The sequence below is a fragment of the Patagioenas fasciata genome, chromosome 3 (genome assembly GCF_037038585.1).
Source record: "Patagioenas fasciata isolate bPatFas1 chromosome 3, bPatFas1.hap1, whole genome shotgun sequence".
NCBI lineage: Eukaryota > Metazoa > Chordata > Aves > Columbiformes > Columbidae > Patagioenas > Patagioenas fasciata.
The window spans coordinates 94555319-94581866 of NC_092522.1; the positions used below are offsets into that span (position 1 = coordinate 94555319).

A 26548-nucleotide genomic window follows, 5' to 3' on the forward strand; every position below is an offset into this window, starting at 1 on the left:
TCAGCTCTGATGGTCAAGGGATAGGTTGATGTTGACAAATGAAATAATTCCAGGATCTGTGAAATTCATGTTCTGTTCCTTGGCTAGAAATAGACAGCTCTGTACAACTGTGAACTTTGTAAATAGTTGAACTTTGTTCAACCTGACTGGCTTGCGAACAATTTCAGTAAGGATGTTGAGATGGCATTAGATTATGTTTAGTTCACAAAGTACAGTTAAAATATGTACAGTGGTAGATTATTTTTTTTTTCTTAGCAGCGACCATACTTACTGCATTGATATCAATGGAGCTGCTTATTAAGATCCTGCAGCTTGACTGTGTGCGTTTGATGAAATGCTACAATATTCTTTGTGCTGCCTGCATGGAAGAGCAGATCAAATCTAAATTGAAATACATCAGTTACCTTAGGGTAATTGTGTGTAGCATACACCCTTGGAAATTAAAAGTGACAAAAGCAGTTGTATCTGTTGCCACTCAAAGTAGGTGTGTGTCATAGTGTATACGTCTGCAAAAACAGGAGTTATCAAACTTTTCTGCCTTTCACTGAAAAGTCTGTGCACTCGTGAAAAGTCCCACAGCCACTCATGTTCGTGGCTAGATCCTGTTGTGTTGACTCCTAGGGACACTGGCCCTTCTGATGACCATTGCAGTAACTCCCCTCAGACCACAGGAAAGGGCTCTCCTGAGGATGTTTCTCACTTGCGTTCCTCATTGAAAGTATAAGCTGCCTTTCATGATCGGCCTTGCTGGAGTTTGCATACTGTGAAAGTTCAGCAAATATCCAAACCGAGGGATGCTTGGTGATAATAAACCTTATGAGACAAACTCTGTTGCTAATGAAGGTCTGTTTTCTGATACTTCCAGTGGCAAACTTTATTCTGACAGCGTTTTCAGCTAGATTTAATGTTTTGTCTGTCCTGCAGAGATGTGTGCGTGTGTAAGCCCAAATGCTCTTCAGTGGGGTTTTGCTGCTCTTTTGCTCAGAGGTTTGGTTAGAACTGTGTGAACTCACAGCATTGTATGGCTTTGTTTGGATAGGAGAGGAGCAGTTGGAGGATGAAAAACATAAATGAAAAATATCTGGTAAAATATTTTTATGCCTTGCTGAGCTCTTCCAAGCGAGGGGAGGAAAAGGATCAAAAATGAAGAACATTAAAGACAAACTTAAGTTGGTGTCTGAACTGTCAGTTCAGGAAACTCCAGAGACAAACTGAATCGAAAGTTTTCCCTGAGGTCCCCATGGAATTTTTAAAGACAAATCTAAATGGAGAACAGCAAGGATTTACATCTTTGACTACAGGAATGGAATAATTATTGGCAGCCAGAAAAGAAACTCTTGTTTCTTGGCAGAAGAAGAAAGAGGTCTGGCTAAAAGACTTGAACTGAGTTGATTTAAGGTCTTTCGTGGGCAAATGTAAGTTTTTTATATGTATGATAGAACAAATCTGTAGAAATACCGAGATGGGAAATGAGAAATGTTGGTTAGGGCTTGAAAATATGTATACCTATATCTGATTTCTCTGAGTATTTTTTCAAGCTGCAGTGATGTCTGAACATATGCCAAATGCATTGTTTATAACAAGGTAATTACCTATAAAAGAATATAGAAGTTCCTGCTTCAGATTGTGGTCTGTCGCTGAATTTTAAAAGCAAGACTTATTTTGAGTATTTTCACAAAAATGCAATTTCTATTTCACATTTTAATCTAAAAATGAGAGGAAAGGTGGTTGATGCTGTCATCGTCTCCCAGTTTGAGCAGTCTGGAAAAGATATTTGGATTGTAGGTGTGTGAAAGTTCACAGTGATTTGTTGATTGCTGTAAGTGGTTTGGTTTGGGTTTTTGTTGTGGTTTTATTTTTCTCATAGATCATGCTGCTCTTTTGATCTGTGTGATGTTGCTGGAATTGTTCAAGGTGGTGTTAGGCTGGGGTTACTCCTCTCCCTTCCCCTCTCTCCAGTCTGTATTTGTGTCTAGTGAAGATGGGAAAGTAAGAATTTAGCTTTCGTACATTTGAGTCAAGATTTCTGTGCAAAGATTTTTGGTGAGGCCTTTTTAATTTTAATTTTTAGGCTTTTTAATTTTGCTGGTGTAGTACCATCCTTTTGAGGTCCCTTTCAATCCCTAACATTCTGTGATTCTGTGATCCTCTAGTTCTGCGGTGAGGTTAGAGAGAGTCACAGACTGGGTGCTCTGGGGCTTGTACAATGAAATCCAGGCAGAACAGGAGGCTGGATTTCTGTGTCCTTGGAGCCTTCCCCTCCAACTCTCCTGCTCAAGTTTTGCTATTGCTACTGCTTGGCTTGAGAGGACAAAAAGTCATCTGTAAAGAGCCTGGTCTGTGGTGGTGTATTCCTGTGGAAGGAGAAGGCCTTTGCTCTGGTCACTCATAGCCAGAGCCCCTGCACCAACAAAGGAAGGTGCTGGGGACAGCAGGGAATATGGCCTGATTCTGAGAGGGAGACTTAATTCATCACAAAATTATCTTACCCAAACCACCTGCATCAAATCAAGCTACTTTGAGAACTTGTCTTCTATCAACAAGTGATTTTTGGAAGGCCTCCATTAAACATTTTCCTCCTCCAGAGCAGCATTTTGGAAGTAGCTCTGCAGCATCTATAAGGTTCATCGAGCGCTGTGGTACAAAATGGGAGCTGCGTGTCCCTGTCGTGGCTGATGTGAGGTGACCAGAGCCAGGGCTGCAAGAGCAGACTAGAAAGTAAATTTGATAATGTGGATTTATTTTGGGGGATTTTTTTTTTCTCTTGCTGGAGGCTGCATGGATGACAGAGGCAGGGGGCTGCCTCCGAAATGTTAAATAATAATAATAAAACAGTCTTCAATGCTACTGCTGGCCTGGTATGACACAAATTTGCTTCTCTCCCTCAGCACTCTGTTCTCTGTCCAGCTGAAATACAATCTAAAATCCCTACTCTGAGAATTGGAAGAAATTGTTTTCCTCAGTCCTCCATGGGGCCTGTTGGCTGGACTGACGCTGGTAGGAGGCCATCGCTGAGGGACGCGTTCCCCGGCCCAAACACGTGAGATTTAACTGTCTTAAGCTACCTTGAGGAGAAGCTGGAAGTAGTTAGAGGTAATGATCTAGTAATAAAGGCCAAGTCTTAATGAGTGAGGGCATAGCCTGGCTTAATAATTCCTTTTTCCTGACTGCCATTTTGTGTTTCAGGACAGGAAAAGTGATTTTTGTGCTTTAATTCAAGATGGATGCTCTATTCTGCATTGTCTCCCTGCTCATTCAGGATTTAGGCAATAAATCTGAAATATTTTTGCAGCTAGCTAGTCCATGAATTACAGCAGATTTGGCTTATTTTTGGATGGGTTTGAGGCAGAGTTGTTCACAACAGCTTGTAGAAAGGATAAGACTTGCTTTGTAAAATTCTCCTTAATATGTTAGCATCTGGGCACCTCAGTCTCACTGATAATCAGACTGTAGCTTTCAGAAACGTGAGGGTTTTTTGCCTGTCATGTCTCTTGTTTCTGGAGATGGGGAGAGGTGAGGCCTTCAAACCTAGCACAAAACTCTTGTTTGTGTTTTCATATGGAGCTCGGGCTCCAAGCTGCGCAGTTGACAGAAGCCAGCTATGGTTGCATCTTACATCTTGCTAGCTCTTTTCAGTTGATTTGTGTCAGCCCACAAGAGCCACCTTCTCTGTCCCACTGTATTCCAGAGCAAATCTTTGAGGGAAGATGGCAAAGAACAAGATGATAACATTACACTATCTGAGATGGCTTTTTAAGGATGGTATGAGAATCTAAATCATTCTGTTGGTTTCTTTTGTTCAAAGAAAACCCGGGAGATTTAGGAAATAGTTTATTTCACATTTTAATTTTGCTGATTTAAGACAATTTTTTCTATCAAATTTTCTGTATATAATTGGGTGATGAAGTCAGTGTGCTGGGGAGCTGTGGATGGCTTCACTTTCTATGGTTCTTACAAGAAAACATGAGGAACTGGCAAGGTTTGTTAATTTGCTTTATGAGAAAGCCCAGCGTACCAGCTTGTGTATCCCTGCAGTATTTCACCCATCTGCCAGGCTTTCTGTCTTCATCTGACAGAGCAATGTGGCTGTATTGATTTCTGCCTGCACCACAGGGGGTTTCATTGGACAAGTATTACCTTATTCAAGGTCCAATCATCTTTATGACATGAACAGGGGAAAAAAAATTCTGAGTGTGTGCCTGATGTCTGCTGACATGCAACTTGTCCTGAAACCAGTGGGAAAGCATGGCTGAGTCAGGCTTAGCACCGTGGTCCTACTGCATCTTACAGCACAAGTACTGGGTTTTATTGGCTTTTAATTGTAACTTGTGTTTGTGCAAAGGTGCTAGCTTGACTTTTTTTTTTTTTTTAATTTAAATTACTCTTGCAGGAGCTCCAAGCTTTTGCTTAGGATAAACAACCAAACTGTTCTGGTGAGTGCTGCACTTTAAGCCTTCGCACCTGAGTATGGTCATACTGATGAAATGACCAGCTCTGCTGACAAAATCTGTCATCTTGAGACACTTGTAACTAACAGAGTGGTTAGACAGTCATATTAACCTTGTGCCGATGTTAAGCCAACTATAGGACCAATGAAATGAGCATTTGCAACTTGAGAAAATCTGGAATTTCAAAATGCCTGCTGTATCATCCCAGGCATGACTTGGAGGTAATTGCTGTAGAATATCTAAATTAAGCAATGAGGTTTCTATTGTGGCAACTGTTAGGAAAGACTTTGCAATGCACATCAATTCCTCCAGGACCCAAATGCACTTTTCTTTTCAAGGGGGAGTTGTGGGCATTCAGATCCTTGCAGGCAAGCTACTGAGGCCCTAAATCAGCCAAACGCTTTTAAGTATATCCTCAAGCACTTTGTGGATGGAGGGGAGACATAAGCTCTCAGCAAAACACTTTTAAGCATATCCTTAAGCACTTTGTTGATGAAGGGGAGACATAAGCTCTTAATTATCTGTGCTGAACAGGGAGCTGGGAGGCTCCTTGAGTATCTTTTGAAACACTTATACGCTGGCTGTGCCCTGAAATGCAGAGCCCTAGAAGCTGCTGCCTCACCCTCCAGCTGCGCTTGTGTTCTGTGAATGTGCTCACTAACCTTCAAGTAAATGGTGCTTTACATCTCAGCTTTGTGGGAATTTTGCCTGTCCTGAGTGCTTATCGGTTTATAAGAACTGGCATAATGCTGTATTCAGCTTTAACTGCAGCACTTTTGATAACAGTCCATTTTATCCAAATAACTGCTGAGTGTGGGATTATTAAATAATCTGAAGGACAAATGGAGGATGAAGCCAGGAGAGGAACTGACTTTGTCCTTTATATGTTTGCATCTGTAGCATAACCAGACATTAGCAGATACTTGAGCCCTGTCAGTGCAGCCAGCACTTTGGAGTCCTCTACAGGAGGCAGAAAAAGAAATAAAGTAACCCCCCCATAACTCCCCCCAACACAGCAGGCAATTGCAGCTGTTCTCAAGGAGAAGGTTTGTGTCAGCAGATCTTACACAGCTATGCTCGGAAAGTTTGTGTCAGCAACCATAAAGCTGGCCTGTCAGCATTTCTGTTTTGTTCCATACACCAAATGGGTATTACTGAACAATTATGCGAAAGACCAGGAATATTTCTTGATAACGCAACTTGGAAGTAGCGTCTTCCTGTGGGAGTGATTCCTGTCACGTGCCACGGAAATCTGTGCGGGTTTAGATGCAAATCCTTGTTGCTGGTCCTTACTGTAAGATTGTGTTGGAAAGCAAGGCATTTGGTGTTACATCCTGGCCAAGGTAGTCTTGGCCTGACGCAAAGTCCATGCAAATTAGTGAATTCCTGGTAATTACAATGAGCTTTCAATCATGCCCCACAAAACCATATTCATTATGAAGCTTGGTGATGCTCAGATTTTTGCCCTCCAAATTCTTCAGAGAATATGTAAACTGCATGCTGATTTCAGAGTGCTATTGGGATCTAGCTGCTATAAAAGGCAGGACAGAGAGCTGGGATGAATTTTAAATATGGACTAATTTACTGCATTAATATATGCTTATTGTTCTACCTCAACCACCATTTAACTGTGTTTTGGCAGTCTCCATTAAGAAAGATATTTTTATTCCTCCATTGTTAGAAGTCACAGTTCAGAACAAATGCTTCATAAAATAGTAAGTGGAGAAACAGAATTAGGTTTTAATTTCACTTTTTGTTCAATGAACTTTGCTTTTCTGTCCTCATCTCTGCTTACTGACAAGCACAATTTCCTTAAGAAACAAACAAAAACACTCAAGCAAAAAGTCGTGCTTGGACTAGTTAAGGAAGCAGGAGAAGAGGAGCATAAAATCCCCAGACACCCATTGTGAACTTGATCTTTGTCTAAATACAGGAGCTTGACTAATCAATGACATGAGGCTTCCAGTCTGATTTCTGAAACTAATACATATCTCTGTTGGGACACTGGTGATCCAAGTCAGCGCAGAAATCGCTGTGACACTGAGATCTACCTTGCCCACTGCCAGCCTCTCCGCCGCACAGCAGATTTTAGAAAACCTCCTCTTCTACACAACCTTCAGTGGGATTTATGATATGTCTGGATCCCTGTGCAGAGTAGTGAAGGGAGCGCAGGATCGGTGTACCCAGAGGTGTGGTGCCAGATGCGAACCTCTGGCTGGGGAAGGGAGGATCACCTAGCAACTTAAAAACCAAAAACCACAGCAACAAACTGGCACCCAAACAACAAAAGAAACAAAAAACCACAAACAACAACAACAAACAAACAAACAAAAGCAAATCCACAAGCATGGTGGTTTCCTTTCTCTTTCTCCTTTTCCTTTCTCTTTCTCCTTTTCCTTTCTCTTTCTCCTTTTCCTTTCTCTTTCTCCTTTTCCTTTCTCTTTCTCCTTTTCCTTTCTCTTTCTCCTTTTCCTTTCTCTTTCTCCTTTTCCTTTCTCTTTCTCCTTTTCCTTTCTCTTTCTCCTTTTCCTTTCTCTTTCTCCTTTTCCTTTCTCTTTCTCCTTTTCCTTTCTCTTTCTCCTTTTCCTTTCTCTTTCTCCTTTTCCTTTCTCTTTCTCCTTTTCCTTTCTCTTTCTCCTTTTCCTTTCTCTTTCTCCTTTTCCTTTCTCTTTCTCCTTTTCCTTTCTCTTTCTCCTTTTCCTTTCTCTTTCTCCTTTTCCTTTCTCTTTCTCCTTTTCCTTTCTCTTTCTCCTTTTCCTTTCTCTTTCTCCTTTTCCTTTCTCTTTCTCCTTTTCCTTTCTCTTTCTCCTTTTCCTTTCTCTTTCTCCTTTTCCTTTCTCTTTCTCCTTTTCCTTTCTCTTTCTCCTTTTCCTTTCTCTTTCTCCTTTTCCTTTCTCTTTCTCCTTTTCCTTTCTCTTTCTCCTTTTCCTTTCTCTTTCTCCTTTTCCTTTCTCTTTCTCCTTTTCCTTTCTCTTTCTCCTTTTCCTTTCTCTTTCTCCTTTTCCTTTCTCTTTCTCCTTTTCCTTTCTCTTTCTCCTTTTCCTTTCTCTTTCTCCTTTTCCTTTCTCTTTCTCCTTTTCCTTTCTCTTTCTCCTTTTCCTTTCTCTTTCTCCTTTTCCTTTCTCTTTCTCCTTTTCCTTTCTCTTTCTCCTTTTCCTTTCTCTTTCTCCTTTTCCTTTCTCTTTCTCCTTTTCCTTTCTCTTTCTCCTTTTCCTTTCTCTTTCTCCTTTTCCTTTCTCTTTCTCCTTTTCCTTTCTCTTTCTCGTTCCAACCTGAAATCAGGATACTCTCAGAAAAGAGAGGAAAAAAATAAAATGATTATGTAAACAGTATTTTCTGGTTGTATTGTTGGTTTTTGGTTTTGGTTGGTTTTGGGGGTTTTTTTGTGTGTGTGTGTGTGTTTTTTTTCCCATGGGCCTTCTAGCAGTATTGTATTCAGTCAAAAAAAAAAAAAAAACACATTAATTTTATCCATGTCAGAAACAATTTGACATGCTTCAAACTCTGACTATTCTCTAGCTTAATATCTTTTTACATATTTTATGTATATAGGGTTTGTTTCCACCGAATGTGAACTATTTGTTGTTTTCCCTTGTGAGTCTGAGAATTGTTCCATTAATTTCATTGAGAAGTACGTAGGGCCTCTGACCATGTCCTTTTCAGGGCAGCACTGATCTCTTTTTGTGTTTTGGAGGGAGGTGAATGGCTGCTGGAGCTCTGTTTAACCAGAGAAGCCAAGATTTTGTGCTTGCAGTTCATTCCAGGACATCTTTTTCAAGCATTACTTATCCATAAATGCCAACCTGTTGGTGGAAGGGGCAGGGAAGGAGCTGTATACTCTTGTGGCAGATGTACTGGGGAAGCGAATGACATTGCTTTCCCTAAGGTTAATAACAGAACAACAGATTTTGCTGTGTTGTTTGTGTGAGAGAATGACCCAGTTATTAATTTTCAGCCATATATGCAGACACAGTCCTGTTCATCTTGAAAAATGCGAAGAAATACCCTGAGGACTAACTGCAGATGTTTCTAACATCTTATGAGCTTATGTATAAGCTAGAGCAGAATTCTTTAGACTATAATCTCATCTTGAATACCTCCCCACCACCTAGGGACTTAGTTGATAGTCGTGTCCACTTTCTATCTGGTTTCTCAAAACCTCCTCTAGAGTGGTACCTTAGCAGCATGTGTAGGGTACTGAATGCCTTCTCTCATTCAGGTTCAGAGACTCCTGCACTGCCCAAGTACATTGGTAGGTACCACAGTCTTCTTTATCTTCAGCTGTCTGCATAACTTCCTGCAAATCATCTCTTATAGAAGCTAAAATGTACTCTGCATTGGTTAATGGTATCCATGAAGTGGGTGAAACTGGAGGAGAGAAGCTGCTGAGAGTTTCTAATCCTGTAATTTTTCAACAGTTCAGATAGTTCCAGTGACTCATGAAAAGATACAAGCGCCAACTGTTTTGCTTTTCCTTTCACTTTGAGAATCAGATAGCAAAACCCAACAAATTTGGCCTGAAATGGCTGAAAAGCACTTCTGATTGCCCGTGAGGAAGGAAAGGAAGAGCATCAGTTGGTGCACTTGAAAAGCAGTCACAAAGTTTCCTCTCTGTCCAGCACCGTAATGTCTTTAAAACCCTTTTTTTCTGATACAGAGCTTAAACTGAACTTTTTCAGCTTTAGCCCTTTACATTATTACAAACAGTCCCCAGTGGAAATATTTCTTTTCCTTTCATTATCATTTTTCTGTGAATATTTATGTTTTCTTTAATTCTTCTGCCTTTAGGCCAAGTAAACTTAGTTCTTGTCATCTTACTTTCAAAGTTGTATTTTTAAATAATAAAGCAGTGTTCATATATTTGAAAGCAGACAACATAATGTGCCTGAGATTTCACAATGATTTAGGCTTTTGGAGACAATAGCATCCGTTTTACTAAGACCAGTAATCCAATATTATTAATTAGTCCTTTGTCAGAGGTTTTTGAACATTTGAAATAGTAACTGTCTTTTAAAAATAATTTACTGTGTGTTACTCGCATGTAACAGCCTATTGTCAGACTTTACATAAATTCTCCATTCTGTTTTAATACTAATTACAATGAGAACTTGAATGCTTAATTTTTAAACACTGAATTGATTTTTTTTTTTTTCCTTTGCTTGTTAAAACACTGGAAGCTCTTGTGACATCTGACATGGGACTTTACGGTGCCTGTTGAAAGTGTTCCATGTTTCCCCACATACTGCTCTGGCAATATTAACACTACTCCTTCTTTAACAAGTGGGACTGGGAAGAAGTTGAGGTTTATCTGTCTTTTCCTGGGAGAACTGGAAGATCCAGATTATGGGACGTAGAGATTCTTAACCTCGTAAGCATTTGTTTGAATTGCTAGTAACTGAAAAGTTTAATATAGTGAATATATTTGCCGAGCCCCTTACTTGTAATTTGTATACCAAATGGTACCCTGCAGTAAGCTTTTTAGTGGGCACTCTTCCTGGAAAAATCACATAGAAGTTAACAAGGATGCAATGACTGAAATTTGACAGAAATAAGCTGCTAGCTTGATATATCACCGCCTATTTGATTTGTTCACTATAATTTTTACACATGCAGTTGCTAAGTCATTACCTTGTAGTATATATACATCTTCTGATTAGCTAGGATTTGTAGATACTCTGTTGAAATGAAAAGTGGAAATGATGAGGATTGGAGGTTTATTGCTGCATCCTTGCTGAGATCTTGACTACCACTGGTTAAAACTTCTGAGTGCACTTCAAGGCAGAGTTACCGAGATGACTGCACCAAGACTAAAAAATGCTCTGAAGATAGATCTTTTTAATGGTTTGACCAATAATTTGAACTTTGCGAACTCATGCCTTTGGCTTCAAGCACTGGATATTTTAAATCAGGCTCATAATGAGCGATAGGAAGTTACCTTTTCCAGGTGACACCACAGATGCATTGCCAATATACTGAGTTTAAATTTACTAAGCAAGTAAGCAGTAAAATAAAGTCTACAGAGGTATATAAAACTAGAGTTGCTTGGATTTACTGCCAACAGATACATGATGAGTATGTTTAAGAGGCACTCCATGCTGACTTTCTAATAACTCTCTGCTAAAATATGTATTTCAGGCAGTTCTGTCACCTTTATTGTTACTTTCTAATTTTGGTCTAAAGATTTTTATCAGATGTGAGTGCTCCCTTTGGGGATTATAGGATGCATAAATTTCTCAAGATGAGAAAGTTTCTGTGATTCATTTTTCTTGGGCTCTGTTGGTTAAGACGACACTCTTTACCAGTGTCTGTAGTGTTTGTTTTTGTACTCTGAATTACTTTCTTAAATCTTCTGTTTGATTTAATATTACCTATGGCATAGAAGAAAGTTTCCTTTCTGTATGACTGCAGGAGGTTGGTATACTGGTTTGAATAAAGGAAACCTTATTCTATTCATTGCTGAAAAGAAATTGGGTTTGAATTCCCATAGTTTTGTTTGTATTACAACTACGATCATGCTGAAAGAAGCTAGAAACTGAAGCCCTCTGTGAAAACCTACTGCCCCAAAACTAAATGTTTATTGTTTTATCTTTCAAGATGAAAGTGATTTAACCCTTACATCTTAAAAAATATATTAAAACTATGTGCATCTTGCCTATGAAGTAAATGTGGTTTGATTGTCCTGCATAGGAACCGGCTACCCTAGGCCTGTCTGGCTTCTTGCTTCTGATCCAAAAGGGCACTGGTGTTTCATGAATCTGGTGTCACACCCACTAGCCCTGTGCAGATGTAACTACACCAAAGACTGAAGAATGCCTCTAATGTATACAAAAGACTTTGTAGAAGGAAAAAAAAATACTGAACTTCGCTATTTCTTGGAAGCAGGTAGATGAAAGCTGATGCCAGTTTTCATTTAATTTCTTTTAAAATGCTTTGACTTTCCAGTAACAGTCCATGGAAGCAACAAGCATCTGTGGGCTCAGTTCAGATCCCCAAGCACCGATATCCAGTTCTTTACTAGATATCTTGCCTGGCCTCCAGATGCTGCTCCAGAAGTCGCTGAGTTTCTGTTAAATCCTGTGTCCTATCTGCCAACCTTGTGTGGGTGTTCTGGCGGCAATGGTGTCTGTTGTAGGTCAAACTGAATCAATGTCCGGGGTCTTTTGACTGTGTGTGCCTTGGCTTTACAGGTAGGTCACACACCCAGCTCTCAGGTAGACACGGTTAGGTGTCCAGTGCTAGCCAAGATGCCCTTGTGGCCTCCTCCTGGTTCCCAGCTACCGCACCAAAAGGACACTGGTCTCACAAAGTCTTGTGTCATATCCGCCATCCCTTCCTGGACATCTCAGATAGTCCAGAGTGTCTCATTGGTGTTAGGCACTATTTCATCTAGAAGTTGGTGCCAAAGCAGGTGGCCCTGCTCTATCTGTTACCAAACAGCCACTGCAGTCCTGTTGTCCTTCTGGAGAAAAGACTCAGACATTCAAACTGGTATCAGCCCATTCCATTTCCTTTAGGAAACTCTGTCTACTAAGGAATGGGATTCATTTCACCCAACTTTAGAGACAAAACTCTTAGTCTACAGAGGGAGTCTAGATAACTAGCTTAGTGATATAAACACCTTGAAAGGGTTTTGTGCTGAGGAGGAGCCTGAGATGAGCAAGATGATGGTGCCTGCTTCTTTCTTGTGACTGGAAAAACTAGATGACTAATTTGAACTGCAGCCTCAGAATGTATATCTACATAGTATGGTAAAGAAACTATGATTAGACTGTAGGTGTGCATTTAGGCACAGCCAGGCATATTGTCCAGATAGCCTAGGAACCCAAGTGTACAGGGTGCTTTGTTGGCATGTCGGTCACTGTGCTATGACAAGCATCTTGGGACTGTCTGAGAGACAGCAGGGGAAGGAGGTGTGTCGTGGTTTCAGCTGAGATAATTTTCTTCCTAGTAGCTGGTATAATGCTGTGGTTTGGATTTAGTATGAGAAGAATGTTGATAACACACTGTTTTATTTGTTGCTGAGCAGTCAGTGACTTTTCAGCTTCTTATGCTGGCCTGTCAACAAGAAGGTGGGGAGTGCACAAAAGGTTGGGAGGAGGCACAGCCGGGACAGCTGAACCCAACTGACCAAGGGATATTCCATGCGTATGACGTCATGCTCAATATATAATTTGGAGAAAGAAGAAAGGGAGGGAGGACATTTGGAGTGATGGTGTTTGTCTTCCCAAGTAACTGTTACAGATGATGGAGCTCAGCTTTCCTGGAGAGGGCTGAACACCTGCCTGTCAATGAGAACTGATTAATTAATTCCTTGTTTTGCTTTGCTTGTACGCATGGCTTTTGCTTTACCTATTAAACTGTCTTTATCTCAACCTGTGAGTTTTCTCACTTTGACCCTTCTGATTCTCTCCCCCATCCCACTGGGGGAATGTGGGGGAGTGAATGAGTGGCTGTGTGGTGCTTTGCTACCGTCTGGGGTTAAACCACAACAAGGTAGAATGGACCATGTTCAGGGCCACCCGGGAGAGGACTCTTTCTGGACAGTGTAGGTATGGCTTTAAGACATTGCCATCAAAGATGTGAAGCCAGCTCTGTAGACATACCCAGGTCCAAATCAATACCTGCAGTGAATGTGGCCCAGGCTGTTGCTGACTGGAGGCGTGAAGGGCTTGAAAAACTGCAGTTAGATGCACTCTCCCTTACAACACACACCACTACAGCCCACTAACCTATCCCCACCCCATTTCAAACCCACCAGTTGATAAGCTTGATGACTATGTGAAGCCGTTTTATGTGAAATTCAATGTGGATTAATTGCTTAAATATTTACCCAGTTTCTCAAGGGATGTTATGGCACATGCCAAGTTCCACGTTGCTGCTGCTACACTACAGTAGTACTGAGGCCTTGAGGTTAGTTGGAGCTTTTCTAGAAGGGTTGCACTAAGCTTGCAGTATAGACATAGCTCCTTCACAGGGAACTGCTTGTACCTCTTAAGAACCCCCAGGGGCAGCTGAAGACACCTGCTTCCTCTTTGTGGTGGCTGAAGTTCCCTGGGGAAAGTCCTGTGGTGCTGGCCTGGGGCTGGCTAACCAAGCGTGCAAGATTCTTGCCTATGAGCACATGATGAACTTCATTGTTGTATGATGGTATGAAATCTGACTACTTTTTTTGTTCTCTTTGTCATCCTGTCATCCTACTATGGATCTCTCTGTGTGTGTATATATATAAAAAAACCTATATGTATATACACACACAGACATATACACACACACAGATAGTCTAATGGGGAATGTGTGTGGCTGTTGTCATAGTTGTACTTTGGAAAGCTAAAACTAAGCTTTTGTTGTTAAAAATGGTGTAAAGTGGCCAGAGCAGTGGTTCAGCTTTGCCTCCTCTTGCTGTTTGCTCAGTAACCATAGCAACAGCACTTTCCTTAGTGGGAGCAGATTTCTCAGAGATTCCTTCTTGTAGAATTACTGATGTAATCACTTTTCAAATACCAACAGGAAGCTTCTGCAATGAAAGTCCAGTCTTTTCTATGGACTTCAGCCTGTTTGCTGGCCTAACTGCTCAGCCTGTGACCAAAACCCGCTCCTGGTTTGCTCCATGCTCAGCTCTCCCCTGTGTGTACCTGTCACCCCTCTACTGCTTTTGGTTGACAAGAGCACCTGACACCACCTGTTGCAACTCTAAAGAAGATAACCAGTAGTCCTGGCTCCTGCTGAGTATGTTGATGCTCAGCAGTAAAGCTTAATAGATTAATTATCCCAAATTGTTTTTACTAGTTATTGGAGGTGCAAGCGTTAAAAAAGTACATGCCTCTTCACAAAAAGCATGCAGGGATTTCAGGTCTCCTGAAAGAAGAGGCAAGCTAGCAGGGGAGAATAAATCATCACAGTCACTGTGGTACTGATGATTTGTGTTCTTGTAGCACCTATTCTTTAGTCCTGAACAGCCACAAAATAAAAGTCATTCCCTTGCCCTGAGTGATGGATAATTTTGGCATAACAGCAGGAAAATAGCAGATGGATTTAGATGCAGGGGGGAATACAGCCAGCCTGGGTCAGGATGATGCCAGTCTTGGCTTAGCAACTGTCTAACTTCACTTGAATTTTTGAGGCATTATGACTTTGGATCATTTCAATGGAGAGATATGACATAAAAATGACTGTCATTGTGCTGTCATAAAAGAACAAGAGGAATATTTTGTAACATTTCTAATAAATAAGGAAAGGCACTTTTTTGTTGTTTTGGCCAACAGATGCCTCTTTTGGGTTTTAAATTCAGCAGAAGCCTTGTGTCATATCTTGCTATACTCGATGTCTTAGATTCCCATGGACATCTCAGACATTACCAGACGCGTGAGTTTGCGCAACTGAATCACACCCTACCTGCTGCCTGACACTGAAGAAGTCTGCTCAGAACCTGTGAGCATGGTGTAGATCTTCATTTGGGTAACCTCAAGTGTTGGTGTACGAGTAGCAACTGAAATAATGGCTTAATAACTAGCTCTTGCCCGGTGTTGGAGGAATGCTTAGCCTGGATATATGCAGAGTTAACATCACACACAGACAAAGAATTCAATATGGGTGTGGAAGAAAGCTGATTTTCACTAGCTAGGCCAAGTAGGTAGAGATCCTACACAGCATGTTCTCAGTTAAATTCTTGAGGTTACCATGGCATTTACCACAATACTTGCTCAATGCCGTATTCTTGTTTTGAATGCCTTGTCATCTATGTTACATCAACTGAACTCTCTCTTTGCACTTTGTACCCAGAGACTCAGCATTGCAGGGAATAGATACAGCAGGAGCTGCCCATCAGGGGACAGTGGTGTGGGCATCTCTGTAGCCTGTGCTGGTGTTAGCCTGGGTGCAAACTTTCTACCTTGGCAACATGCAAACCCACCTGCAGCTGTAGGAGGAGGAGGCAGCTCTGCTGCCAAACTCCCCTCTCTGTGCCCTCAGAAGCGCTCTGGTGGTGATGTGCACCTTCATGTGTTGTAGGGGAACAGCGTTGTGCAAGCTGGGTGATGGCATCTCCTGGATGTTTGCTGATGATGCCTGACAGGAACTTGAGGTAAACCCTGGGGCCGAGAAACCAAGTGATCCGTCCCCGAGTCCTGCGTCTTCTGCTTGCAGCCCATCGAAGTGAAGACATGCCCCTTTCTCAGTGTTACCCATCTCATCCACCCTCCAATGCTCTCTGTGTTGGGTTTTCACATCACTTGGTTGCATTTTGTCTTAATTTAGAGCTTGATTTGCTAGTGAACTGTGCCGCCGTACTGCCATATGCTATATGACTTTCACAGCAACGCTTACATGAGCCGAGATCCCAAGCGAGTTACTCACGGTCATGAAACAGCTTGCTGTGGCTTTGTACAGGGGCACGGCACAGTAAATCCTCGATTGGGACCAGTGGATGTTAGTTTAATACAGGCAATAAGAGGTTCATTTACAAGGAGAATGTGAGTGACACTGCTATCATGAAGGGCAGGCATGAGGAAGGATGTAACTTTTTGTTCACAGATGAAGCTGTATGATTTTCTCTAAATTGTTATATTGCTTAGCTTTGCTAGCTGTCTCCATTCCTGCAGAAGTAAATGCTTTCAGTAGAAGAATTCTTGGTTATTGTAATGTACACATCCTTTGCAAGTGAATGGGAAGGGTTAGAGAATGAAGAAGCAGCGTTACATCAGTGTGTGAAACCATGTTATACGCAGAGACACCCACAGAGGCCAGAATTGTCTGTCTTGTTGCCGTGCAGAGAAGCTGCAATTGTATTAATGCCTGATTTTATTTGAGTGAAAGCAGGAATACCTTTGAATTAAGTTCTCAAGGACTGATTTTTAAATGTCTATTTTTAAAGAACATTAGCTATCAAGAGATGTATTAAATTATGCCTCTTCAGTTTTGTATATAGTATGCAAAACTGAAAATATTACGGTTCCTTGTAGAACACTACATTTATCTTTTATTAATCTTCTGTGCTATTCAGGAAAATCAGTGCAAAAAAATTTGAATTTTATAGATGTAAAGTCATTCTACAGACATTTTTCCATAACACACCTATTTTACAGAGCAAACAACTGATGAGAGATTCTTGTTCTGGTATACCTCGAGAAGGTTGGTTTGTTGCGTCTTTGTTGTTGTTTTGGGGTTTTTTTGTTTTTTTAAGTAAAAGATATTTTGATCCTTTGGTAGCAGGTTTGCTATGATTTTACTTGGAGTAGCCTTCTCAGGAAAACTCAATTTTAACCAGATAATCAGATTGAACTATGAAGGGTTGAAACAGTTTACTAGTCTTAAAATAAAAGGAACAATGGAAACATGCCAAATCTATTGGTTTTTTATTTAGAACTATTAAAGAACAAAGTATGCAAAGTATATATTTTTTTTTTTTCTTTTTCCTGAGAATCAAACTGTCCATTTGTTGACAGGAAGGATAAAGCATTTTGTAACTTCCCTGAATGTATGCAAATACATTGCATGAGGAAGAGCTTTAAGCTTGTGAAGCAATGAAGGTGCTTGTAGGTCACGTCACATGAAGCAATTCCTGCAATGATCACTTGGAGCAGTAGCTCCAGGATGTCACGGTCTGGCTGGGACGGAGTTAATTTAATTCATAGCAGCCCCTATGGTGCGGTGTTTTGGGTTCATGGCTAAAGGAGTGTTGGTAACACACCAATGGGCTCTTGGTGGGCAACGCTTGCACAGTGTCATGGATTGCTCTTTTTCTCACTGTGCCCCTCAGCGAGTAGGCCGGGGGTGCACAAGGTGTTGGGAGGGGACACAGCCAGGACACAAATTGGTTAAAGGGTTGTTCCACACCACATAGCATCATTCTCAACAGTAGAGGTAAAGGACGAAGAAGGGACAGGCGTTGGCTTCCTAGGTGGCCAGTATTCAGAGCCTGGCTGGTCACTGCTCTCCCTATGGCAGATTTCCTTTGGTTCGCTTGTTTTTTCTTTACCTCTTGAAACTTTCTTTACCTCAACTCATTATTTGTCTCACCTTCCTTCTTCCTGTTTTCTCCCTCTGTTCCACTGGAATGGGGGAGAGAGCAGGCAGCTATGTGGGTGCTTGGCTGCTGTGCAGAGTCAACCCAACACCGTCCTTTCTGGCACCCAACCTGGGGCTCGAGGGGTTCAAGATAATGACAGTTTTGATTGGAATGTGTCAGACTGAGTTTACAGCTGTTAGAGCTATTTAGCTGTCACTTGGCAGGCTGGTACTTGCTCTTGCTGGTCCAAATGATGGCATATTTGCTCCCTTACTTGCACCATTACTTGCTCCCTTTCCTGCTGCACATTGAATGCCAGGGCTTGTTAATGGTTCCTTTCAGCTTTTGCTGTTTTCTTTGTTGTTTATCACTTTGTTTTGCCTTGCCTGGGAAAGCACTGGCTTTGAGCCTCGTCTGCTATTTGGCCCCTGCATCGCTGCTCTGCCACTCTCTGGAAAATCATTTCATGGAGACAGCAGCATTTACACCTTCCTCCTCTCCTCTGGGAGCCACTTTGTGGGAGAGTGAAGAACAGCACCTCCCGCATCTCCAGGGTGGATGTTTCCAGCCTTATTGCAACAACCACTCAGTTTCTTGAGCATACCTACACAATCAGAGCTCTCATACAGATGTGGGCTGTGAACCTGATTTGTTTTCTCATAAGGGTAGCCAGCTGGCAGGGGATGTGACATGGGGGTCTGCCCTGAGGCAGCTGATTCCTGGGTGGCAAGGTGTGGGGCAGAATTTGGGCAGTGTACTGGTGTGGCTAGGGTGGAGTTAACTTCATAGTGGGGCCATGTTTTGGATCTGTGGTTAAAACAGCATTGGTAACTCACCAAAAACCTCCATCACCAGGTGTTCCAGTGCAGTGTCCCATCTGAGTATTGGTCCAGATCTGCCTTTTCCAAAAGTTGATCCAAAATCAATCAAAATTCAGGACTGCCTTTAAGCTGTCTCCAGTATCCTTCAGGCCAACTTGGTAGAGCCCTGGTTAGTGGTGCTTCTCATCAGCTTCTGGTACCAGCTTGCAATGAAAATATTTAAACTACAGTATATTCTTTTGTATTGAGGCTCCGGTAGAGATCGTAATACTTGATTATCAGGTGTACTTATCACTGGAGTAACTGGTGCACTAGTTAGGCCAGTACTGCTGGAAATGGTCTTTGTGCTTTGTTTTGCAGTTTGTGTTCTTTTGCAGCCACATTAGCTGGTAGGTAAGAATGTCATGGTTAGTTTAGTACAAATTATGCTTGGATGAAGTCCTGAAGCTGTATTGCTATAAACAAAATCCCACTAGTAGCTGTATTTTGAATTTACTAGACATCTCAGACAGATATACTAACTCTGTAAGCCTGGAAGAGTAATTGGTAATCAGCAGGTATTTTGCATCCTCAGTTAATTCACTGCCTCATGCCCTGTGCAGGACTTGTTTCAGCCTATGTTTAATGGATGTTTTCCTTTATTTAAACACTAGATTTGGGAAAACTAGCTTACAGTCCATTTTGTGGTTATTCATTTCATTCGCCTTTGAGTATGCTAACTTAGCTATCTTCTCTTCCTAAACTCCCCCAATGGTTAATGGAGCGAGGGACTCTCCCAGGGCCCTATATTCACTTCACGTTACGTTAGCAAGTAGTGCAAACCAATGGCAGATCTGTAGAACAAACCAGACAGTTCTGAGGACGTGACACGCACACTATAAACATGTTAGGGATTTTTTCTTTTTCACAATAGTCCTAGGTTGGTCCCGTGGACTGAATGCCCATTATATCTGGGCATTAGGTACACTCCTGGACTCCATCTTGCAGTTTACTTGGTCTAAAAAACAAACACAACATCATCTTTAAAAACTCTCTTCTGATCCAGACTAAAACACTAACATAGATGCAACCTCAAAGCACCAAGTCAGATTACAGTTCTAAATTTCTTGCTGTAGGAGTCTCTGTTTTCCTTCATTCCCCACAGAGCAAGTCCATGGAGACTCAACAGCTACTTTACTGCAGCAAAGCACGGCAACAAAGATGATTAAGGGAGTGGAGCATCTCCCTTATGAGGAAAGGCTGAGGGAGCTGGGTCTCTTTAGCTTGGAGAAGAGGAGACTGAGGGGTGACCTCATTCATGTTTACAAATATATAAGGGGTGAGTGTCACGAGGATGGAGCCAGGCTCTTCTCTGTGCCAACCGATGACAGGACAAGGGGTAATGGATACAAACTGGAACACAGGAGGTTCCATTTAAACTTGAGAAGAAACTTCTTCTCAGTGAGGGTAACAGAGCACTGGAACAGGCTGCCCAGGGAGGTTGTGGAGTCTCCTACTCTGGAGACATTCAAAACCCACCTGGACACATTCCTGTGTAACCTCACCTAGGTGTTCCTGCTCCGGCAGGGGGATTGGACTAGATGATCTTTTGAGGTCCCTTCCAATCCCTAACTTTCTGTGATTCTGTGAAAGCTGGGTCCTGAGAGTTGCACTGTGAGTTGTGTGTGACAGCGCTGCAGTGCAGAGCTGCCCTCCTGGTGGGACCAAGCTTTGTAAGAGTCCTTCACACCAGCTGAGTTCGTTGGTCATTAGCCAGATGGCCAGGCAGAACAAGCTCAGCCTGGTAAATTAAAATGTGTCTGGGTACTGAAGATGGGTTTCTTCTTGGGTAACTTTAGGTATCTTCAGTCCAGATGTCTACATGTAAGTTAGACAGTTGCTCTCCCTTTATAAAGAAGACAAAGAAGGATGCACTTCATCAGGCCTAGTTAAAATGCCTATGTTAGGATTAAATGATTCGTGACCAGAAGTTCTAGTTATTCTCCACTGACTGTAAGGAGACTCTGAGCAACCATTTAGAGGCATCCACGCTGTAGATGTCCAAAGCATGAGAAGCCCACTTCTCTTTTCCGTATCTGAGCTAGACTTCAGAGATGTACTGGAGGATTCCTCTTAAGTGTTGAAGGGTTGTTTTTTTGTCAGATTGAACTACTTTTCTCATTTTCTGTAATTTTCATCCCCAGTGTGCTAATGATGACTTGTTTCACATGTTTTAGTCAGCTCCTGTGTTTTCCCTGGCCTGAAGTGTCTCACAAACATATCAGCCATTACTAGCTTTCACTCCATGATCTGAGCTCAAATCCTATTAAATCTAAGGACTGCATACAGAAATACTGATGCTGGAACAAGGTTTAATTCACATCTTGGTGGATTGTTGACAGCCTGCAGTGCATTAACATACTGAATTATCAAGCCTCTTAAAGGAATAATGAATACTGCTCGCACTGACTTTCTGCCAAAAACATTCCTTTGTAATGTAAATGAAAGAACACACCGAAGTGGTTAGATACACATCCCACTGCTGTGTCTGCTCAAACTGGCAGTGCTGAAGAGAGCTGTTCCTATTATATTTTTTTAGCCCTAACGTGATGCTTACACTACAATGGATGCTTTTCTTTTTTCCCTCTGGCATGTCCTCAGACCTGTTGAGTATTCCCCTGCTTAAGGACAGCTAGGAGTGGTATTAGAAGGTGACAAATTTTATAGAAATGAAAAAATCATTATTTTCATCTGGACCAGAACAGGGAGATGATCATTACATTCTGGAAACACCTGCATGAGGGTGAACTGCTTGTGCCAGAGTTTCAGCCAAGTCCCTTAAAAATCATCCAGAACACTCAATATAGTTACTCATGCATAGCTGGCAATCTTTATTTTGTTTTCATCCTGGTTCCTTTGAAGAGTTCATTATAATGAGCACAAACATGCATCATGTTTTTTGTTGTGGTTTTTTTGTGTGTTTTTTTGTTTGTTTCTTGGTTGGTTTGTTTGTTTTTGGTTTTTTCTCCCTCATTCCTTACAATGTTAATGTTATCTCCTGACCTTTGTTGTAGCTTCCTGCTACAAATAACCACCACAAAGCATCTCAAGCCAGGAAATGACATCGCTTTAATGTTCTTAAGACAAAACAATTGGGTTTTGTCCTTTTTAACTTCAGTTTCAAGAATAAAAAATGCCTCTGGTTTGTTAGCCATATATTTCTGTTGTAGGACGTGTATGGGGATTTTTTTAGGCAATGACAATGATGAAGTTTGATGATGAATATTGATTAGTTGCTCTTATCCTCTTGGTAAGGGTCCTCCAGCCCTCTGAACAAGCCACATTTACCCAGCAAGGAAGCTGCTCCTTGCTTCCCATCTCTGGCCTGGATCAGTCCTTTTCTCTTTTGGCTGAGCTCAGCTCTGCCTGCTGAGTCTGGATTGGGCCGTGCTCTTTTGCCTGTGTCCTGGTTTGTGTTTTGCTTTGTAACAACCTTTGTTTGACAGTGTATTTTAACAGCTTTATTCACCGTTAATTCTGATTTTATCTGTAGTTCTGCTAAGAATGTGGGGGTTTTGTAGTTTTGCTTTTCGTGTTTTATAACAGAGCCATTGATTAACACATGTAATTTGCACTCCCTTGTTCATCCCCAAATCCTGAAATTTCCAGGCTCACCTTGGTGTTTGTGTTTTGTTTTGGGTTTTTTTTAATGACAAATTGACTGCTCCCAAATCAGACTGCAAGCAAACTCCTGGATATGATGTACTGAAGGAGGACAAAGCACTAATTGTATTTTAGCACATTATCACCAATATTTTGCTGGCCCTCTTTGCCACATGCAGGACAGTGATGTGCTTGTTCACTCATTCATTCAGCCTGGTCAAACACCGATGTGAAAGAACAGCGATGTCTTTCCTGAGCACATCTAAGGCTGCCTGTATGCCAGGTGGCTTCACGCTGTAACACGGCATGTTACCAACTGAAACAGGCTAATTCTGGAATACTGCACATGCTCACTGTGTTCAGATAATTTTGGTCACTGCATCAGATTCCTGAATTTAACATTTGTTACCATTATTTGTTACCACATAACTCAGATTCTCCATATCAGGAAAAGATCCTCCCTCTGCTTTGTTAGCTCTCCAGTGTCACTAGAAGCAGAATTTGATCTCTTTAAACTTAATGTATTGGTGGCACTGCAGATAAAAAGGGGGAGAGGCTCTATTAACATGTTTTCTTCAGAGCAGCAGAACACAATAGCATTATGAAGAGGCTGTCCTGCAGTGATCTAAGGAAGCCTGTGACAGGGAATGTTACAGAGGCAACAAGTAAGATAAAAAAAAAAATCACTCCTCTCATTCCAGAATCCATGTGTACCAACTGCTTACAGAGGTTGTTTTTGAAGCTCACATTATGTAAAGTATAACATGCTTCAGTCCCATCTCAGATCAGGTTCTTGTCACAAATTGTGGGCCATTTCTTGCTCCTCATCACTCCAAAGTAGTTGAATTCTTCAGCTGTGCAGTCTTCTCCCTCCAGCCTGCCCACCCTGAATCATCCAGAGCTTGGCAGGGATGGGGAAGGGTCACTCTGAGGTGCCATCAAAGAGTTAGGGGCAGGGCTGATGCAGGAGACAGCTCTGCCCCGGTATGGCTGGGGACCTGGACCTGTGTTTTAATGCTGTGCTGCATATTTTAACTAAGTAAAGTAGCTTAATGATTGTAAAAATCCGTGGACCTGTGATAAAGAAAGTGAAAGTCACTATTGTTAGTGGTTTCTGTTTCTGGTTGTGTGTTTGCTTGCTTTTACATCTGAGCCCACGTGTGTATGCCTTAATCACAGGGTAAAAGCCCTGTGGAGCATCAGTGGCCTAATTAAAAATGGCTTCCCTGATGAACTTCTTCCCTAGTTTTTGCATTTATATAGGTTTTCTACAGATGACATACAAAGCATGATATGGAGCAGAATGAAAAGCAGGTGGTGGCAGAGTCACTGCCTGCAGTTGTCCCACTTCTGGTATTTGGCCTTGTGCCAGCCTCTGACTGGAACTAACTGCTGAGGAGTTCAAGATCAATGATTTTAGGCATTTTCAAATCATCCACAATCATCTGCCCAAAAGCAAACTACAGAACTGCACAAATGCATACTTGTAACATGGACTTTTTTTACTCATAGGGATCTATGAATCGCATGAATCGCATCAACTCTGATGTCAATGAGATCTTTGAAATAGCTATGCTGCACCATCCTGACTACATAAATTCTCACAGTCACATACAAAAACTCAGTTAAGAACGAACAAGCAGAGTCTGTGCTTTACTGGCAGTATCTTCTACAGGGACAGCATAAGCTCCTGTCTAGTCAGACTGAGGTATTACTTCTTATGCGTGCTGCTCTTTCAGCTGTCAGAGGTGGGTCAAATCTGTGATGGCTGCACACTGGTACTGCTGGGCTGCACTCCCAGGGGATGTCCCGGCTTTATGTCGCCTTAAAGTCAAGCCCTTTAACTCGAGCACAGCAGGGCAGGATTCATTATTGCCTTCTCATTATGGATGTGGAAAGAGCTCTACACAACTTCTGCTGTGTTTAGGCGAGGAAATAAAGCACAGCATCATGACGTTATTGAGACTGTATGATGCTATGATCTCTTTCTATGCTATCATACTTCTCTGTTGGTCATGGAGCCAAAGACTGACCATTCAAAGACCCAGGAGGAGGCTACTTTCTTGTTAGTTTCCTAATCTTCATGATCTTGTGCATAAGAAATTCAATATAGTGTGGCAGGAAGGTTAAAGCCCTGTCTGTTCCTAAGGAGATTTGAGTTTTACATCTCTGAAAACAGATACTCTGAAACAAGGGTCCTCTCAGTCTCTCACTGGAAATATATTACCTGGTTACAGATGCTCCTCATGTCAGGGAAAGGGGTGCTCACCATAAGTGCGGTTGGCTTCCCTCTCCTCTTCCTATGGGAAGCTGGGTATTCTATTCAAAATTCAATAGCTTTAGAAAACCTTAAGAGTGTGGGACTGGCTCATGTCATGTAATTTTTGCAATTTGAAAGTCTTTGTCTAAACCTGAGTTTGGCTAGACTATGCCTTCCTTTATAATCAGTAGATACAAAGAACTCTTCAGTGATTTAGTTTACATATTTAAAATACCTGTCTTAGGATGATACAGATCATCCTCTGGAAGTGCCTGTTTTTCTCCATTGACTACACAAGGAGTGTTGTGTAATTAGCTCAGGCTTAGGAATCTACACGTTAATGCCTCAGGGTACATATATCCCCCAAATGAGAAGCCTGCTGAGGCTCAAGAAGGATGTCGAGTCTGTGTCTATGGTGCATGTCGCAGGGAAGACAATCACACAGTCTGGGGTGAATGGGGTTTAGCCTACCCTGAGAATACTGCCTACATGCAGCACAGGTAGAAAGTGCCATTCTGGAAGTTCAAGACAGGAGATACTGTGTGCTGTCAGATCAGAAATGTCCATTTACACATCCAATAGCAAAGACAGTCTGTAGGAACCTTCCCAACAGAAATATGGATGCTCAGGGCTATTAGAGGCAGGATCGAGGTTGTGATAAAACACCTAGATTTAGTTGTTTACACATAGTTGTATGCGTAAAAGCTAACTAGAGGGTTAAGTGCCCACTAGATAATGGAGCTCTGGTCAATACAGTTCATGCTGCTTTCAAAGTGATTGAGCCAATCCACCAGTCATGTATACGCATAGTTGGGCTATGCCTGTATGCAATAAGCACACACCTAGTAGGTGTATTGTTCCCTCTGAGATGTCCTAGAGTAGCCAAGACATCTGCATGGGGCTGGCAGTTACACTGCGGGACCTACCAAACCTATGGAGCACCAGTGCCCTTCTGCAGCAGAAGGTGGACACAGTAAGGGATCTCCAAGGATGCTTGGATGCCTACATTTGGGCTTCTGAATCATATTCTCTGTCTTTCAGGGAGAAAAAATATCGTTTTAGGTTCCAGTGCCAACATTACTAGCTTGCTTGGTGCAGTCCAGAAGCCCTATAGCAATACTTAATGGCATCACCTAATCCTGTGTGAATTTCGGGCAAGTAAATGTCATCTCTTATGGGTGGTGTCGGGCAGCTGAGCTGCTGATGCACTGTAGTCAAGCCCTGCTGCAGGAAAGCTGAGCTTGCTAACCCAGGCAGCTGGTTTCAGTCCATCAAAAGGGTGATGTAGGACCCTAGCTATAAATCAGGGGTTGCTCCGCAGAAGCTCATTTAGACCATGTTGCACCCTACAACTGGATTAATTTTCTCTCAGGAAACTGGCTGCAACCTTGTGCCACATTTGAAACACCAGTCTGGGAAGCAACTGAGAAGAATCTTGGAAGCTTAAGTACTAGACTAAGACTACTTCTCTGACCACCAAGACAGACCATCTTAAGGTAATACACTCTTTTATCAATTTGCTCTGGACTTACCTTGGCTGTGACCTTTCACAGAGCCCTAGTGTGACATACTCTAATAAACAGGGCTTTAGTTAAGGTCTTCAGGATTATAATCATAGCCCAGCAAAAAAAAGGGAAGAACTTCCACTGGCTTAATACACTGATCTGTATCATCTGGCATGACCTATGTGAAGTCTTTTCTTCTCTGCAAATTAATTTCAGATTTCAATAGAAACAAATTTATGCAAACATAAAATCTGACTTCTGAGTTTCCAGTTAGTTAATAATTTCCAATTACATTCACTAGAGGAAAATTCTGGAGAATTTTATAAATTAGATTCACTTTCTATAGATACAACATCAGGCTTGGCATTTAGCAATCTGGGGCGTTACTGAACTAAAGAAGAGAATTAAAATTCACCATAGTCAGATATTCACTGAGAATGCTTAGTTCCTTTCAAAAATGAGCTAACAAGATAACAAATTCTGTTACAATACCAGTCAGCTACAGCTATTGCACACAAACTGTTGTGCCTGTCTGGCTTTGCACACTTGTCCAAATATATGTTAGTGTCCAGATATATTCAGACCCTTGTCCAAATGTATGTTAATAATACTGTAGCTCCCAGATATTTCTGTCATACTGCTGCCTTTCTGCATTTCTAAAATCTACCTTTGTATATTGAAGTATCTTTGTATCATTTTGTATCACTTTGTATCATTTTACATTATCTCGATTAAATTTCGTTTTACCAATGTTATTTATTTTGCCTGCTTCTGCCATTTATCAAAGCAGTTTTGAAGTCTATTCATATCCTCTAAGGTTGCATAATCCCTCACAGCTTCATATCACCTTAATATTAGGTTGGTAAGAC

At 41.7% G+C, this 26548-nt stretch overlaps 1 long non-coding RNA gene across 2 annotated transcripts in view; it reads left to right on the forward strand.

The window, feature by feature from the left end:
• Positions 1-26403, forward strand: part of LOC136099607 (uncharacterized) — a 67268-nt gene extending 40865 nt beyond the window's left edge. Inside the window, exon 4 of one of the 2 annotated variants that reach the window (XR_011738468.1) lies at positions 15456-26403. This is a non-coding gene — a long non-coding RNA (uncharacterized lncRNA). The remainder of the gene's footprint in view (positions 1-15455) is intronic. The other variant, XR_010651106.2, reaches the window with a different exon arrangement.
• The last annotated feature ends 145 nt before the right edge of the window (positions 26404-26548 follow it).